The 16,045-nt window shown below is 44.8% G+C and overlaps 1 protein-coding gene across 1 annotated transcript in view; it reads left to right on the top strand.

Annotated features, from left to right (window-relative positions):
- LOC149436986 (RNA polymerase-associated protein RTF1 homolog) overlaps nucleotides 1-16,045 on the top strand; it is a gene marked incomplete at its 5' end in the record, with an annotated part of 239,410 nt that overhangs the window by 212,945 nt on the left and 10,420 nt on the right. The gene's annotated exons all lie outside the window — the stretch shown is intronic.

The raw sequence follows: 16,045 nt of genomic DNA, 5'->3' as shown, positions 1-16,045 counted from the left end.
GATTTGCAAAATGCTCTACACCACCTTATGTCCCAGGTAATCATTTTGCTGGTGCCGTCAAAGAAGCAGGTTCAAGTGATTCCAATATAACCTTTCCTTGACCCCAAAACCCAACTGAGGTATTTTTCCTATGCTGGACTTTAAACTTCTGCAGCAAATTCCTTCATCCAGGATGTTCACAAATACCCTGGCTTCCTGACTTCCAGAGCTCAGGGGGGGACAGACTGTCTAGACAACCTTCTCCTGAAGTAATCTGTAAGGGATTTCTGGCAAGAAGAATCACGATTGAAAATGCGCATAGGAATTCCCGCAGAAGAATTGCCTGTTGTGCGCATGCGCGTGGGAATGCGCGATCGCGCACACGTACGGCGAAGATTGGCACCAGACGGCCTATTTAAGGAGGGCCTCTGCTCATGTTCAGTGCTGACTGGTCTTCAGCTCCCCCGTGTCCTGCTTGTTCCTGTGTGATTCCTTTTGTTGCTGACCCGGCTTGTTCCTCACCTGACTCTGATTGTTCTGATACTGGTTCCTGACTTCAGCTCTGCTCCTGAACTTGGCTTTTCCTTCTGATTCTGTACCATGCTGCCCGACTGTTGATGACCCTGGCTATTCCATGACATTGCTCCTGTCTCTTGTCCTCACTACCTGCCTTGCTCTGGTGCACGCCTGGCAATCTGCAAAACCTGCGCTGCCTACTACTACTGTGCCAAAATCAGAGAATCATCAGCCTTCCAAGGTCTTCATCTGCAAGAGCTGCAAACAACTACTGGCACTCTTGTTCCCCTGGGTCCTAGACTCCCTCTGTTTCAACTCCAGCAGGGTCAGGGCTAGTGACACAAGTGAGGCCGACCTCGTCATTTCAGTCTCCCATCAGGTACGTGACATAATCATCCTCTTTGCAAAAAGTGTCCAAAAAGAACACTATCAACCTGCTTCAGGCCTTTGGCTTGGGAGGTCAGCTTCAAAGATTTGTACTACAGCCTACCATTTCCCTTATGTATCTGGGCTTTTGAGCGGCACTATTTTATTGTTTTGGATCTAATTCTAGAGACATCTCAAGAAAAGATCTTTCTTCCAAAATAAAGAAGTTCCTGCTCGAAGGCTAATACTCAACTCACTGCAGGATTTCTGTTGAACCTCAGTAGATTTGCCATGAGAGCTATGGGTAAAAGGGACAATGTCCTTTGCCTAATCTCACTAAGATCTCTCTAAACCTTGTAACAGCATGGGAAAAAAACAGGCTTCAATCCCCCCACTACACACACCCCTTATCCAGGTGGATCATCACTTCATCTCTAATAGTGAGAAACTCCTACTCTTTTAAAATTGGAAGATTCTTACAACAGAGGAAAGGTTGGTCAGGCTGGCGAGCAGTCTCTCAATCCATGACAGTCCAAGGAGCATGGTCAATGGAGGAGGCCAAACCCCTCAACAACCCCAGGATATCTTCACAGCACTGTATCCTCCCCTTCCAAAGAGACTCGCAAATAGAGTGCAGTCTGACAATGCCACCACAGTAGCATATTCCAACTAGTAAGTGGAGCTTAGCTGCCTTGAATGGCGCAAACCCATTTTCTCTTGTGCACAAAAATTCACTGTCCTGCAAAATTCTCTAATCCACATCCCAAGTATGGGCATTTGGCAGGCATTTTCTCAAACACCACCGTCTGGGCCAAGGGAAATGTTTTTTTTCATCTATCAATCTACAATTTCATATACCAAACATAGGAAACTCTGGATGTGGACATCCTAGTCTGCAGCTAAAACAACAAGCTAGCCTTCTGTGTGTCCAGATCCACAAATCCTCTGCTCTGGCCTTGAATACTCTAGTTAAACTCTGGTCTCTGTTTCCCTTCCTTCCACTGAGCATATTCTCTTGCTCACTCCATTAATAGAGTAGGAAAGAGCGACAGTGGTTCTTCTGGTACCAAACTGGATCAGAAGAACCTAGCACACCAACAGCCTTAGACTTTTTTTTACAGAAGACCCTTGGCCTGTTGCCAAGGCTGGAGGCTGTTTTAATGATCTCACGACAGACGATTACCCTGCCTTCTTGCTTCTGCACATGAATAATGCACACCCCCAACACACTTTAAAAAATGCTTGCTTATTCACTTAATTTATGCTGCTAGAATGATCAGTCCAAAATTTTGGAAACAATCCTACTCCTTTACTGTCCAAAACTGGTATAGATCCACTGTTTAAGTATTTTGGTACTTTTTCAGGTGCACAATGCAGGATCTGGATCATGAGTCGCCTACAGTTAGCTAATTGGTGATATTTTAAAGATATAATGAACTTTGGGTCACAGTGTTTTGGTATTTTAATGTGTACTAATTTGCCTTTTCTGTGTTTTTTTTTTTTTTTTTCCCCTCCCAATACGTTTTGATGTTGGTATTTTCCCACACCATGGGATGAATGAGATCCTACTCATAGGTTGCCCTCCCCCTTAAATCTGTGTCCGGGGGGGTATACTCCCTAAATCGGCAGGTTTTGGTGAAATTCCCCCATTGAAAGGGCATCTTAGATCTTATAATTACTGCTGCAGTGTCAAGAAGAAGTTGTTGGGACCACATTATTGTAATTTTTGGGCTCACTAATAATGTAACTATGGGGAGATCCCACCACTGCTGTAATGTTGCATGTACTAATTTATGAAGAGAGGATTTACCAGAGGTGGGGTACATCCGGTATTCATTTATATGTGCCTATACTAAGACCCATAAGATCACTATTAGCAAATGTGTTATGGGGAATGTGTAGACCGGTATCCTGTGAAGTATCTGTGGTCATGGGTGATGATAAATTGTAAAGAGCTATTGACTAGGTGGGGTGCTTAAGTTACCAGTTACGTTTTTAATTCATAACCGAGTAGAAGGAGTGTACTCTGCCTATTCCATTAGATAGTACTATCTGGCGGATAGAAGTGGTTTTGTCTGAAACTAAAATTCCTTCCGATAGGCAGAGGATCTTAAGTGCTGCACTGGGCCAAACTGAGATGTTATTAGGTATACTTAGTATATACAGTGCCTTGAAAAGTATTCATACCCCTTGAAATTTTCCTCATTTTGTCACGTTACAACCAAAAATGTAAATATATTTTATTGGGCTTTTACATGATGGACCAGCACAAAGTGATACATTGTTATGTTGTCTTGAAAAACTTAAAGAAAAAATTTTCCTTCCACTTAAACGACTGTAACAGTAGTCGAAATCGCAAAAGTATACAAAATGAATTCAGCAAATACGTACAATTATTTGATATTGATATCAAGAACATATCCATGCGCAAAGGTTCGCAGATACATTGCAGCTTGGACATTCAGTACAAAGCAGTGCACGTTTTTCTTCATCATAAGACACATATAATACCCAGAGAATAGAATTTTATCCATTCCGGGAACAGTCGAACAGGAGTTTAATCAAACGGAAAAAAAATAATTCAAACATAGAGGAGAAAAAGGAGAAATTAGAGGACATAAAAGTACCATATACCAAAAAAAAAAAAAACCCAACAAATCCAACAGAATTCGGTAAAATTTCAATATCCATACTGTATGATACCTTACACTCAGAGATCAGAGATTTTGAATAAAATGTTCCAGCGCAACCATTTAACATCAAATACCCTTATAGTATGATTCGCAAGTGCATAGGACTTTTCATATAGATAATGGGAGTGTACTCTAGTAATCACTGCCAAAATCGGAAGTGATGTAGTGGATTTCCACGCTTTAGTGATAGTTAACCGGGTAGCAATTAAGATGTGGGCAAAAATTGTTCGACATTGAACGGGAAATAAGTTTAGTGTAATATTTAATAATGCCAGATGTGGATTGGGACTTGTTTGTGCTCCCGATACCAGAGATATCAAGGCAAAAACTTCCTTCCAAAATTCCTGTATAAACGCACAGTCCCAAATGACCTACGTTTCCAACCCTACCGCAAGCCCTCCAGTAGGAAGGCGAGGCATCAGGGTAAATTTTGGAAAGCCTATATGGAGTAAGATAATGGTATAGAATCTTAAGGGATCTATCCCAATGGTTAGTACACTTTGAAAGACTGATGTTACAGGACAAGGCCGCTTGCCACTCTTCAGGTGTAAAGGATCTCCCCAGGTCCCTCTCCCACCTCTCCACACATGCTATCACTGAGTGATCAGAATCATATTGCAAGAATTTGTAAAACCATGAAATGCCCTTTTTTGATCCGGACGAGTTTGATACAATATTCGAGATCTTAGAATCCACCTCCGCCCCCAAATTGTAGTTGGCACCTAGGTAGGCCCGAATCTGAAAAAAATAGGTATATATTTCCCTGCATTTGTGAGGCACGGATGTTGGTAAACTTAAAGTAGCCTGCTTCTCTCAACGGTTTTACATTAAAATTGGGAATAAGATGTTCATAAGCTGTTAGTGGTATGTCTAGTTTAATCTTAGGGGTAGAAGCTGTGGATTTAGATAAGCCCACTAACCATGCGCTCAATGTCGCGGTAATAGAAGGAAGGTAGCTATGTATTAACTTCGGTGAAATAGTCCTCGCTATTAGCAGAGCCTGGAGATCCCCATCTTGGACTGTGCTTCTCTCTATTTGTACCCAAAGCTTGTCCGAGGGGATCAACCAGTGCTGGAGTTGATCTAGTAATGCAGCATAATAGTAGTTAGATACAACCGGGAAACCTATTCCCCCTTAGATTTATGTTTGATGAGAGCTGAAAACGGGATTCTAGGCCTAAGCCCCTTCCAGATATATTTTTTCAGTGATTTGTCTAATTTACTAAATTAATGATGAGGGATAAGGAGCATGATCATTCTAAAATAGTATAAAAGTTTAGGTAGGATCCACATCTTAAAGGCCGCTACTCTGCCCATCCACGAAAGCTCATGTTTTCCAATTGTCAATTCCTGGAGGATCACCTGGTGCAGATTCTTGTAATTGTCTTTAAACATGTTAGAGGAAGGGGAGGACACCCAAATACCCAAATACACCAGATGCTTAGTGGTCCAGCTGTACAAGAACTTGTCTTTAAGACAATGTAAGAGATCTTTTGGAATCCTTATAGGAAGTGCAAGATTTATCAACACTGAGCTTATAGTATGAGATGTCGCTAAACAATTTAAGCATAGAAGTGATTGCTGTCAACAAAGTCAGTGGGTCTGTTATGGTAAGTATGACATCATCTGCAAAGAGGCCAATTTTGTGGGAAACATTCGCTGTTTTTATACCCGAAATCAAGGGATTCAGTCTAATGGAAGTTGCCAGGGGTCCCATCACCAAAGAGAAAATAATAGGGGAGAGGGGACATCCCTGTCTGGTACCATTTGTGATTAGGATGGGATCCGACAAGGCATTAGATGTTAAAACTTGTGCGGAAGGTACTGTGTATAATACCGTAATGGCCGATTTGATGTATCCATAGATACCGAAATTGGAAAGAGTGGAGTCGAGATACTGCCAGTGAACTCTATCGAAAGCCTTTTTGGCATCTAATGCCAAAAAGACAGTTTGAGATTTACGGAGTTCGGGAATCCTCAATTGATTAAGCACCCTACATGTGCCATCCGCTGCTTGCCTAGCCTTAACGAACCCTACCTGGTCTGATTGAATAAGGGAAGGAGTCACTGTTAAGATTTATGCTAAAATTTTAGCTAGCAGACTATTAAGGTCTGTATTAAGTAAGGATATTGGACGAAAATTTTGGGGGCAGTCTGGAGATTTTCCTGGTTTGGGCAGGGTGACTATGATTGCTTTCAGCATCTCTGATGGGAAAGTTGCGTTTAGTACAGCCTGCAAGAAAACTTTCCTAATATGTGGTAACAATATGTCTTGAAATTCCTGGTAGTATTCTGCAGCAAACCCATCTGCCCCAGGCGATTTCCCCTTCGGTAGTGCTTTAATTGCGGCCAAAATCTCAGTATCTGATATAGGCTGGTTTAAAATATCCAGCCTTGACTGATCCAATTTAGGTAGAGAGAGATTGGCAAAAAAGCTATTTATAAGGTCAGGAGTGGGTTGAGGAGTATCGGGATCATTTTTGAGATTGTACAATTGAGTATAGTAGGACCGAAATGCCTCTGCAATTTTAGAGGGATGAAAAACCGTTTCCTGAGAGTGAGGATCTATCTTAGAGGGAATTCTGGTTTTGGCCTTTTTAGCGTTGATGTAGGAGGCCAAAAATTTTCCGGCCTTTTTACCTTGGGTGTAGTAATTTAGTTTTGACTCTTCTAAGGTATTTTTCGTGTTGGAGTAGTAGAATTTTCCTCAGAGCCAATCTATTGGTCTGCAATTCCTGCAGCACCCCAGGAGAGAGACCTCTTTTATGTTGGTATTCCAACTTAGCGATCTTAGGCAGTAGTTCTGACAAGGCCTGAAGCTTGTACAAGGCCTGTAGTTCTGAAGCTAACTGTATTAACACTCCCCGACAGCCTTTTGGGCACACCAAACATTGAATATATCTGCATCAGGAGAGGCATTAATATCAAAATACTCCTGCAAAGATTTAGAAACATGGGAGCGAATACTGGGGTTAAGATACATAGAAGTATCATTCCGCCACAAGGATACCGGGGAAAATCACGACTCCTTAATACAGATATAGGCTCATGGTCTGACCACGTCATAGAGTGAATTGCTGCATTTGTAACACGTTGCAGAAGTTGGAAATCGGATAAAAAAATAATCGATCCTGGAGTAAGACCCATGTGGAGCTGAGTAAAATGTTAAATCTTTCTCAGAGTCATGGAGGCACCTCCAAGGATCATAAAGGTTAGATTCCTGTAGAGTTGACGCCAAAGAATGTCGTACCCCACGCGACTGGCCCGAAACATCCAAAGACTTGTGGATGACCGCATTAAAGTCGCCGCAGTATAGTACAAAACCCTTCTAAATTTTCGGTACTTTCTTCCTCAAAGAATTAAAGAAATCTGATTCACATTAGGAGCATATAGGTTCACAATCGTGTAGAAAACATTATTTAATTCACACACCAGTATTATGAACCTACCCCTCCGGTCTGTCTCCAGAGAGTGGAGGGAGAATGTTAAGAGTTCTTTACGGCTATCAGAACCCCCACACTTCTTCATAGGGGCATTAGCCGTGAATACCTGTGGGAACAATCTGAGAGCAGTGTGGAGGCTTAAGTGCAGAGAAATTAGTCTTTTGTACACAGATAATATCCCCATGTAATTTCTGTGCCTCTTTCCACATCATACTGCATTTAAAAGGGCTATTCAGACCATGTGCATTCATAGGCACACTATTCAGAATCATATTAAAATATATACTGTAGAATAGATGATACTAGCTCGCCATCTAGTGGTCTAAAAAAAAATCAGCAACACCATATGGTCAGCAGTAAAGAAGCCACTCACAATATCCAGCTCTCCTTGGATTGAATGCATCGGCAGATCCAGTATCAGAAACCCTTCAGTACCCCAGAGAATTTCCTGGATTAAAGTAGTTGCCTGCACTCTGTTGGAGAAATTTAGAAAAAAGGACCGAAAAAATAGAAAGAAAACAATAGAAACAAATGGCAAATAACTGCAAGTGAACCAAATCACTTTAACTTATTGGGGGTATTTCCAGGAACCGCAAGCAACTATGCTCGACAACTATTCGCGGTGTTAGGCTAGCAAGGCACCCTCTCAAGGTAACCACAAAAAAATGGGAAAGTTGCATCAAATCGCCACTTTGTCCCATTTAGAAGTAACTTTCCTAGGGGAGGATTTGGCGGCCGTCACTTCCTCTCCCGCAGGTAAAAGTCCCCATCTCTTTGCTAGTTGAAGTTGTCCTCTTTCCTTGTTAACAGTAAACGATCATCTCTTGTTATAAGCAAATTTGTTGGGAAGCCCCATTGCTATTTTATATGGCGATTGCAAAGTAACTTCGTAAAAGAGTAATTTTTTGCGAGCCATAATAGTATACTGGTAGAGATCTGCATAAAGGGATATCCCATTGTATGGTGTCGGTAACGGATTATGTGTTCTCGCGAAAGACATCAATTCATGCTTGATATGGTGGAAGTGAATTCTAGCAATAACGTCCCTAGGGACATGAGCAGGAAGAAAGGAAGGCTTCGGCAATCTATGCGCTCTATCCATGATAACATCTCTCTCCGACATATTTGGCAACAAGGTTTTGATCATCTGTTGAACATACCGGCAAAGGTCTGCAGCAGGAACAGATTCACTTACACCCCTAAATTTAATATTATTCCTGCGCGAGTGTTCCTCCATATTCGCTCTTTCAACGCTTTCAATTCTTCCGCTTTATTGTGAGCATCCACTAACTCATGAACGAACGCAGTCTTATCCATTTTAGATTCCACTTGGTTGACACTCTCCCCCAGACTCCCAACCTCAGCGTTTACACCCAGTTCCGAATTATTATGCAAATTCTATTTAAGTGTCACAAAGATTAAATATTTTGTTTTTCAGTTTAACTCATGGATGGCATTGTGTCTCAAGTCTCTTTTGATCACTGAAAACAATCTCGGACACCTGTGATAATTAGATTGGCAGGTGAGCCCAATTTAAGGAAAAACTACTAAAGGAGGGTGTTCCACATTATGAAGCAGAGCACCATTTTCAAGCAATATGGGGAAGAAAAAGGATCTCTCTGCTGCCAAAAAAAGTGAAATAGTTCAATGCCTTGGACGAGGTATGAAAACATTCGATATTTCACAAAAACTTAAGCGTGATCATCACACTATTAAGAGATTTGTGGCTGATTCAGAGCACAGATGGGTTTGTGCAGATAAAGGCACATTGAGGAAGATTTCTGCCAGATCCATGCATCGGATCAAGAGAGCAGCTGCTAAAATACCATTACATAGCAGCAAACAGATATTTGAAGCTGCTGGTTCCTCTGGAGTCCCACGGACTTCAAAGTGTAGAGTCCTTCAGAGTCTTGCAACTGTTCATAAACCTTCTATTTGGCCACCACTAACCAATGCTCAAAAGCAGAAATGGCTGCATTGGGCAGAAAAATACATGAAGACTAATTCTCAAACAGTCCTGTTCGCTGATGAGTGCCGTGCAACCCTGGATGGTCCAGATGGATGGAGTAGTGGATGGTTGGTGCATGGCCACCCTGTTCCAACAAGGCTGCGACGTCAGCAAGGCAGTGGTGGAGTCATGTTTTGGCCCGGAATCATTGGAACAGAGCTGGTCGGCCCCTTTAGGGTCCCCGAAGGTGTAAAGATGACCTCTGCAAAGTATGTGGAGTTTATGACTGACCACTTTCTTCCCTGGTACAGAAGGAAGAACTATGCTTTCAGTAATAAAATAATCTTCATGCATGACAATGCACCATCTTGTGCTGCAAAAAATACCTCTGGATCAATGGCTGCTATGGGGATAAAAGGAGAGAAAGTCATGGTGTGGCCTCCATCCTCTCCTGACCTCAATCCTATTGAGAACCTTTGGAGCATCCTCAAGCAAAAGATCTATGAGGGTGGGAGGCAGTTTACATCCAAACAGCAGCTCTGGGAGGCTATTCTGACATCTTGCAAACAAATTCAAGCAGAAACTGTCCAAAAACTCACAGGTTCAATGGATGCAAGACTTGTGAAGCTGCTATCAAATAATAGTTTATCAACTCTTAATAGTTGATAACATGAAAATTATGCTGACTGTTATTTTTCTCATTTACCTAAATAATTGATATAAATATCATTTGCATAATAATTTGGAACACTGTGTACTTGTGACACAAAGCTCATCATATCCTTGTGTAAAGACCCTTTAAGGGTAACAAGCATATCCTTCATGACTGACGACGTCAAGGGCAGAATTTCAGCAGGGTAATCTTCTAAATGCTCAATAAACTCTCTGGTAGTATTATTGGATATGGACTCATCAGCTTGTTCATCTAGTAGGTGGGGGTCTGGGGAACAGAGCTGCTTTGCCTTTTGGGGGCTGCTGGTGAGTATAGTTCCCACAGATTTTGCAGGGCCATAACAGCTTATATGGGAAGGAGGCCTCTCTTCTGCTGTATGTAACTGCACAGAGGGAGAGGTGCTTGGACCAGCGCCATTTTGAGGGGAGGGGCCACCTGCCAGAGAGAAAAACTGTCAGTTTGCGGGGTCCCTCTTTGATCTTTGTCTTCCCCATGTCACCTGATCGGTTCCCAGCACTCTTTGACAGCTGTCAGTGGTGAGAGGTACACTCTCCGCTGTCCTCCGTCACTGTGAACCGCTTCGATTACCGCAGCTCACAGACTTTGCGGCCATCCCGTGCTGCAGCCGGCCACGCCCCGAAGAAAAATTTTTTTCTAGCGTTTCCTGATCCGGAGGAACACACGTTAGAACCTAAGGGGGCTCTGCACTCTCTGGGGGCTGTCCTGGAAGAGTGCAAGTCCTGGGGGTTACCTCCTCTCCCGATGCGATCCCTCCATGGTGAGTGGAGTGGGGCTGCGGTGTGGAAGCTTTCATCCTCAGGTGAGGGACTGCTGCTGACAGGTCACTCGCAGGGGAGCGGGGAGTGTTCGGCGGTGAGCCAGAGGCATCCGTTCTCTCTGGGGCCTGGGAGGACTTCTTTCCCTAAGCATGGCTGTGTAGGGCGGAAGGAAGACCAGGCGCGACTTCCGGTGGGCGTTGTTTTGCGTTCCAAAGACCGGACGTCCAGCGCGTTGACGTCATCGGCGGGCGCCAGAGATGCTGGTTCCAGTCTCCAGGAAGAAAGAAGGTGCAGGCTTCCACTCGGGGTCAGTGAGACATGGAAACCAGCAGAGGCTGCGGACCACGCCAGATGGAACGCCATGGAAGCTGGCTCATCGCAGCAAGCGGATCCTGGTTCTGGCAGCGGCTCCTCTCAGGTAGGCTTGGGGACAGTCCCTTTAGCTGACTCCTGGGGGGGTGGTTGATTGTTCCCCCAGTATCTGAGGGCAGGTGACAGTGGGGCACACTGCAGGTCTCCCCTAGCACAGGGTGTGTGGAGGGAGTTTAGAGCTGAGGGTCCGCATTGTATTCTGTTTTTTTTTTTTTTTTTTTTTTTAAGCTTTAGGTGAAGACCCAGGTTCAGACCTCGAAGAAAGTGTGCAGTGTGTGCGGCTAAATTGGGGTCTAAGTGTTAAAAGCCCCTATGCCGCAGCTGTATAGATAGCCTGGTTAAGAATGAGTCTTTCACAGCCTGTCACAAGGTGTTAACCTCTATTAAGGATGACATGACAGCGACATTCCAGTCCTTCAGGTCCCTGTTTGATAGAATGCAGACACCGCTGGGTCCCTGGACGCAGTCGGCCGCAGCGGTAGTGTCAGCTAGGCAGGAAGACCCAGAGGAGGAATGCCCTCGATCCCTTCCCTCCTCTCAGGCGGGTTCAGGTTCGGAAGCGAATAACGAGGAGGATGTTACCACCTCCAGAAATTCTAGGTATAAATTGGCCCTAGAAGATGTGGATGATCTGAAGGCTATCTAGGAGACCTTAGAGATTGAGGAGGAGGAAGTGTGTCTATCCAAGCATGACCTCATGTACCAGGGAATTCCTGCTAAAAAGAGCAGTGTCTTTCCAGTCCACAGCTCCCTGGTTGATACCATTAAGCAGCAGTGGGAAAACCCGGAGAAGAAACCCTTCCTTTTCAGGTAGTTTTGAAAAGATTTCCTTTTGACAAGGATGCGTCCCAGCCTTGGAACAACCCTTATCCAGAGTTTCTAAAAGGATGGATTTGGCCTTTGAGGACATGGGGGCTCTAAAGGACCCCATAGATAAAAGGGGAGAAGTCTTGCTGCGTAGGGCATGGGAATCCTCGTCTGTTAGTCTTAAGCCGGCCCTATCAGCTACTTGTGTAGCCAGAAATCTGGAGTGCTGGCTTACCCAGTTGCAGAATCATCTGGTGGTGGGAGCGCCAAGGCAGCAGATTAAAAAATCTCTGCCTTTTGTTGTTTAAGGCAGTAGGGTTCCTTGCTTCAGCGAAATCGGTCAAGCTAGCTGCAAGATCTTCGGCCAGGCGTGCCTTATGGTTAAAAACCTAGGCAGGGGACTCTGCGTCTAAATTATGCCTTTGCGCCTTGCCCTTCTCAGGTGACAATCTTTTTGAGCCTGGTTTAGAAGAAGCTTTAGAACGTACGGCCGACAAAAAAGAAACCCTTTCCTGAGAGTAAAAAGAAGGTATATCCCAGGAACATTTTTCGTCTGAAATCAGACACTGCAGGTTTGGGTAGGTCAGCCCAAGAAACATTGGACGGGACACAAGAATAGGAGAAAAGGGGGGATTCTATTCAATTCTCAAGGCCCCTCCAAGTCGCAGTGACTTGAGCGTCCCAGTTGGGGGAAGATTGGGGACCGAGACCCCTCAGTGGGCGTCAATCTCCCCGAACCCCTACATTTTAGACCTAATACGGAGGGGTTACAGGTTGGAATTTTACTCCTGTTCCCCAAACAAATTCTTGGTGACCAATCTACCCAAGGACCGGAACAAGGCTCAGGCTCTGTGCGGTCTAATTGGGGATTTAGTGGACCAGCAGGTCCTAGTTCAGGTCCCTCAGAACGAACAGGGTATGGGCTGTTATTCCCACGTATTTGTCGTAGGAAAACCCGTGGGCAAATTTCACCTGATCTTAAACCTGCGCCCTCTGAATCAGTCACTGAAGTACAAACACTTCAGAATGGAATCAATTTATTCTGTAAGGAATATCCTTTTTCAGGATTGTTTTATGGCAACACTGGATCTAAGCGATGCATATTTTCACATTCCCGTTCATCAGGCAAGCCAAAGGTACCTAAGGATAGCAGTAAATATGGGTTCTCAGGTCATCCACTGGCAGTGTCAGGCCCTACCCTTTGGACTGGCTTCAGCGCCGAGAATTTTTACCAAGGTGTTGGCAGAATCCTTGGTTCCCCTAAGGATGAGGTCTATCACCATCATTCCTTATTTAGACTACCTTCTCTTTGTGGCCACATCTTACCAGCAGTTGGCCGAGGAGCTGCAGGTGGCTCAGAGTTTCCTTCAGAGTCTGGGATGGCTCGTGAACAGGGACAAATAAGCGTTAACTCCCTCCTAAAGAGTAGTCTACCTGGGATATGAGATTTTGTTGCTAGAGGAGAAGATTTTCCTTCCTCGGGAAAATTTCCTGAGGATGGACTAGACCAGGGGTGGGCAAACTTTTTGACTTGAGGGCCGCAATGGGTTCATATATTGGACCCAGGGGCCGGACCAAGAGTAGATAGTAATTCATCCCCCATATAGTAATTCATCCCCCACAGTACTATTCCCCCCAAGTAGTAAGCCAAGTCCCCCCTGTGTCAATTCACTTACCTTTGCTCCGCGCGTTCCTCTCGCCGTGTTCCTGCGCCGTTCCGGTCTTCAGGGCGGACTGTGAGAGGAGCCTAGCTCCCTTCACGTTCGTCACGCTGCCCCGCCTACATACATCCTGACAGCCAATGTTTGCCTGCCCTGGCTGTGTTTTTTTTTTTTTTTATCACGCTCCGCAGCTGGATTAAAAGGTCCGCCGGGCCATATACGGCCCGCGGGCTGTAGTTTGCCCATTGCTGGACTAGACGCTGGCAGAATTGCAATTGTCTGTTGGTGTCACTAAGAGGTTTCTAGAGCGGTAGGTCTTATGACTTCTTGTTTTCCAGCGGTCCCGTGGGCAAGGCTCCACCAGAGGCCTCTTCAGGCATTCCTGCTGAGGATTTGGGACAGAGACAGCTCTACATTATATCAAGCAGTCCAGCTCCCATCCAGGATCAAAAGATCCCTCTGGTGGTGGTGGAACAAAGTAAATCTGGCCAGGGGACTGGAGTGGAACAATTGTTAAAACTGATGCCAGCAGTTATGGTTGGGGAGCCCATCTAGGAGACATGGCAGCCCAGGGGCTGTGGTCTCGGAGGGAGTCTCAGAGATCCTCAAATCAGAGGGAACTGATGGCAGTTCAAGGGCATTGGAGGCCTTTGGAACGAACCTCTTGAACCGTCACTTGCAGATTCGGTCGGACAATATAGCGGCGGTGGCTTATATCAACAAACAGGGAGGTACACGGAGCCCCCTCTCTGCAGAGGATTGTAGGCAATAATCTATCTTGGGCCGAGCAAAATCTACTTTCGGTCTCTGCTGTTCATCTAAAGGGATCTCAAAACTCCCTAGCAGACTTCCTGAGGCAGCGGCCAATCAGTCACGACGATTGGTCTCTCAACCAGGAGGTCTTTCTGGATGTAGTTTGCAAGTGGGGGATACCGGAGGCCGATCTTTTTGATGCCCAGGAAAACAGGAAGGTCAGTCAGTTTTTTTTTTCTCTGAATCCACGAGAGCAGGCCTTGGGGATAGACGCCCTGACGAGTTTGTGGGATTTGAGCCTATCTTATGCATTCCCTCCGGTGAGACTAATCCCGCCGGTCCTGCAAAAGTTTGTGGGGGAAAAGACGACTCTTATATTGATAGCACCCTTCTGGCCAAAAAGACCCTGGTTTTCTCTTCTGAGCAGTCTTATCTCTGCTCCCCCATTTTCTCTCCCAGAGAGGGAAGATCTGATTTCTCAAGGTCCTGTTCTGCATCCGCGGCTCAAAACCTTGAAATTGACGGCATGGTTTTTGAAGAGCAGCTCCTGAAAGCCAGAGGGTTTTCAGACCGTTATAAAGACTCTGGTAAACTGCCGCAAGCCGGTAACCAGAGCCATTTATGCGAATGTCTGGAAGAAGTTCAATTCTTGGTTGTCAAGCAAGCGTCAGGGGCCCCCGGATATTTCCGGCAGTTTTGGATTTTTTTCAGGAAGGGGTGGATCGGGGACTCTCGATCAGCACCTTAAAAGTGCAGGCTGCGGCCCCCAGTATTTTTCTGCAGGCCCCCCTGCAGCAGGATCCCTTTTGTAGTGGATTTTTTCAGGTCTCTTTCCAAGTCCAGGCTGGTTAAGGTCAGTTCTTGTACAGTTTGGGATCTATCCCTAGTCCTGAAGGCTTTGATCCTCGAACCCTTTGATCCTGTGGAAGAATCTTCTGTTAAATTTATTACTTTAAAAATCACGTCAGCCCGTAGGGTAAGTAAACTGCAAGCACTTTCCATTAGGGAACCCTACCTAACTGTTTTTGAGGACAGGGTCATGCTCAAAACGGATCCAGGTTTTCTCCCTAAAGTGTCGTCCTCCTTTCATAGGTCTCAGGATATAGTTATTCTCCTGACGGTAAGGAAGAAGATTAAGTTTGCTGGATGTAAGGAGGAGTCTTATAGTTTATCTCAATAGGTCCCGGGAATTTAGAAATTCGGATTCCCTGTTTGTATTATTTGCAGGTGCAAGGAAAGGTTCCACAGCATCCAAGTCCACTATAGGTAGATGGATTAGATTAGCTATCATAGAATTTTACAAGATTTTAGGGATTCCTCCCCCCTTTGTTAATGCCCACTTGACTAGATCCTTATCAGCATCCTGGGCAGAAAGAGCCTGGGCTTCGCCGAAGGAAATATGTAAAGCAGACACCTGGTCCAAGTTCTCTACCTTTCTGAAGCATTACTGCCTAGATCTCGTCAAGTAAGGAGCTGGCATTCGGGCGCAAGGTCCTCCAGGCAGTGGGCCCGCCCTAAGTGGTAAGTTCTTTATTATCATCTCAAAGGACTGTCCTGGAAGACGCAGGGAGAAAGCCAGAGTTAGGCTTACCGGTAACTCCTTTTCTACGAGTCTTCCAGGACAGCCTGAAGATGTACAAGTGATGTATATGTGGTTACCTAAATATTTGTGTCTTTCAGTGTCTTCCGCTAGTTCTCGAGTAAAACTGGGGATGGAGGCCTGGAGGTCCGCCTTTGTAAAAACATTACAGACTTTGTAGGTACTTCTAATAGTAATCTCAAAGCCAGTTATAAAGAATTTCTCACACAGCCAGTTATAAAAGAGTACTGCTTTTATATCTGGCTTGATAAGAAATGATTTATACCTGGCTTTGTGAAGACTGCAAAGACAGATATAAAGCATTACTCACAAAGCCCGTTTGTAATGGAGTACTCACAAAGCCAGATCTCCTTTAATGCAAATGGATTGGCATTAATTGTCCTTTATACTGGCTTTGTGAGTACACTTTTTATCTGGCTTTGTGGTACTCACAAAGCAAGTTTAAAGTATTACTC

The sequence above is a fragment of the Staurois parvus genome, unplaced genomic scaffold (genome assembly GCF_062004578.1).
Source record: "Staurois parvus isolate SC_StPar_1 unplaced genomic scaffold, SC_StPar_1.0 ptg001326l, whole genome shotgun sequence".
NCBI lineage: Eukaryota > Metazoa > Chordata > Amphibia > Anura > Ranidae > Staurois > Staurois parvus.
Note: the sequence above shows the minus strand (reverse complement) of the source record. Positions and strands in the feature narration are given on the sequence as shown.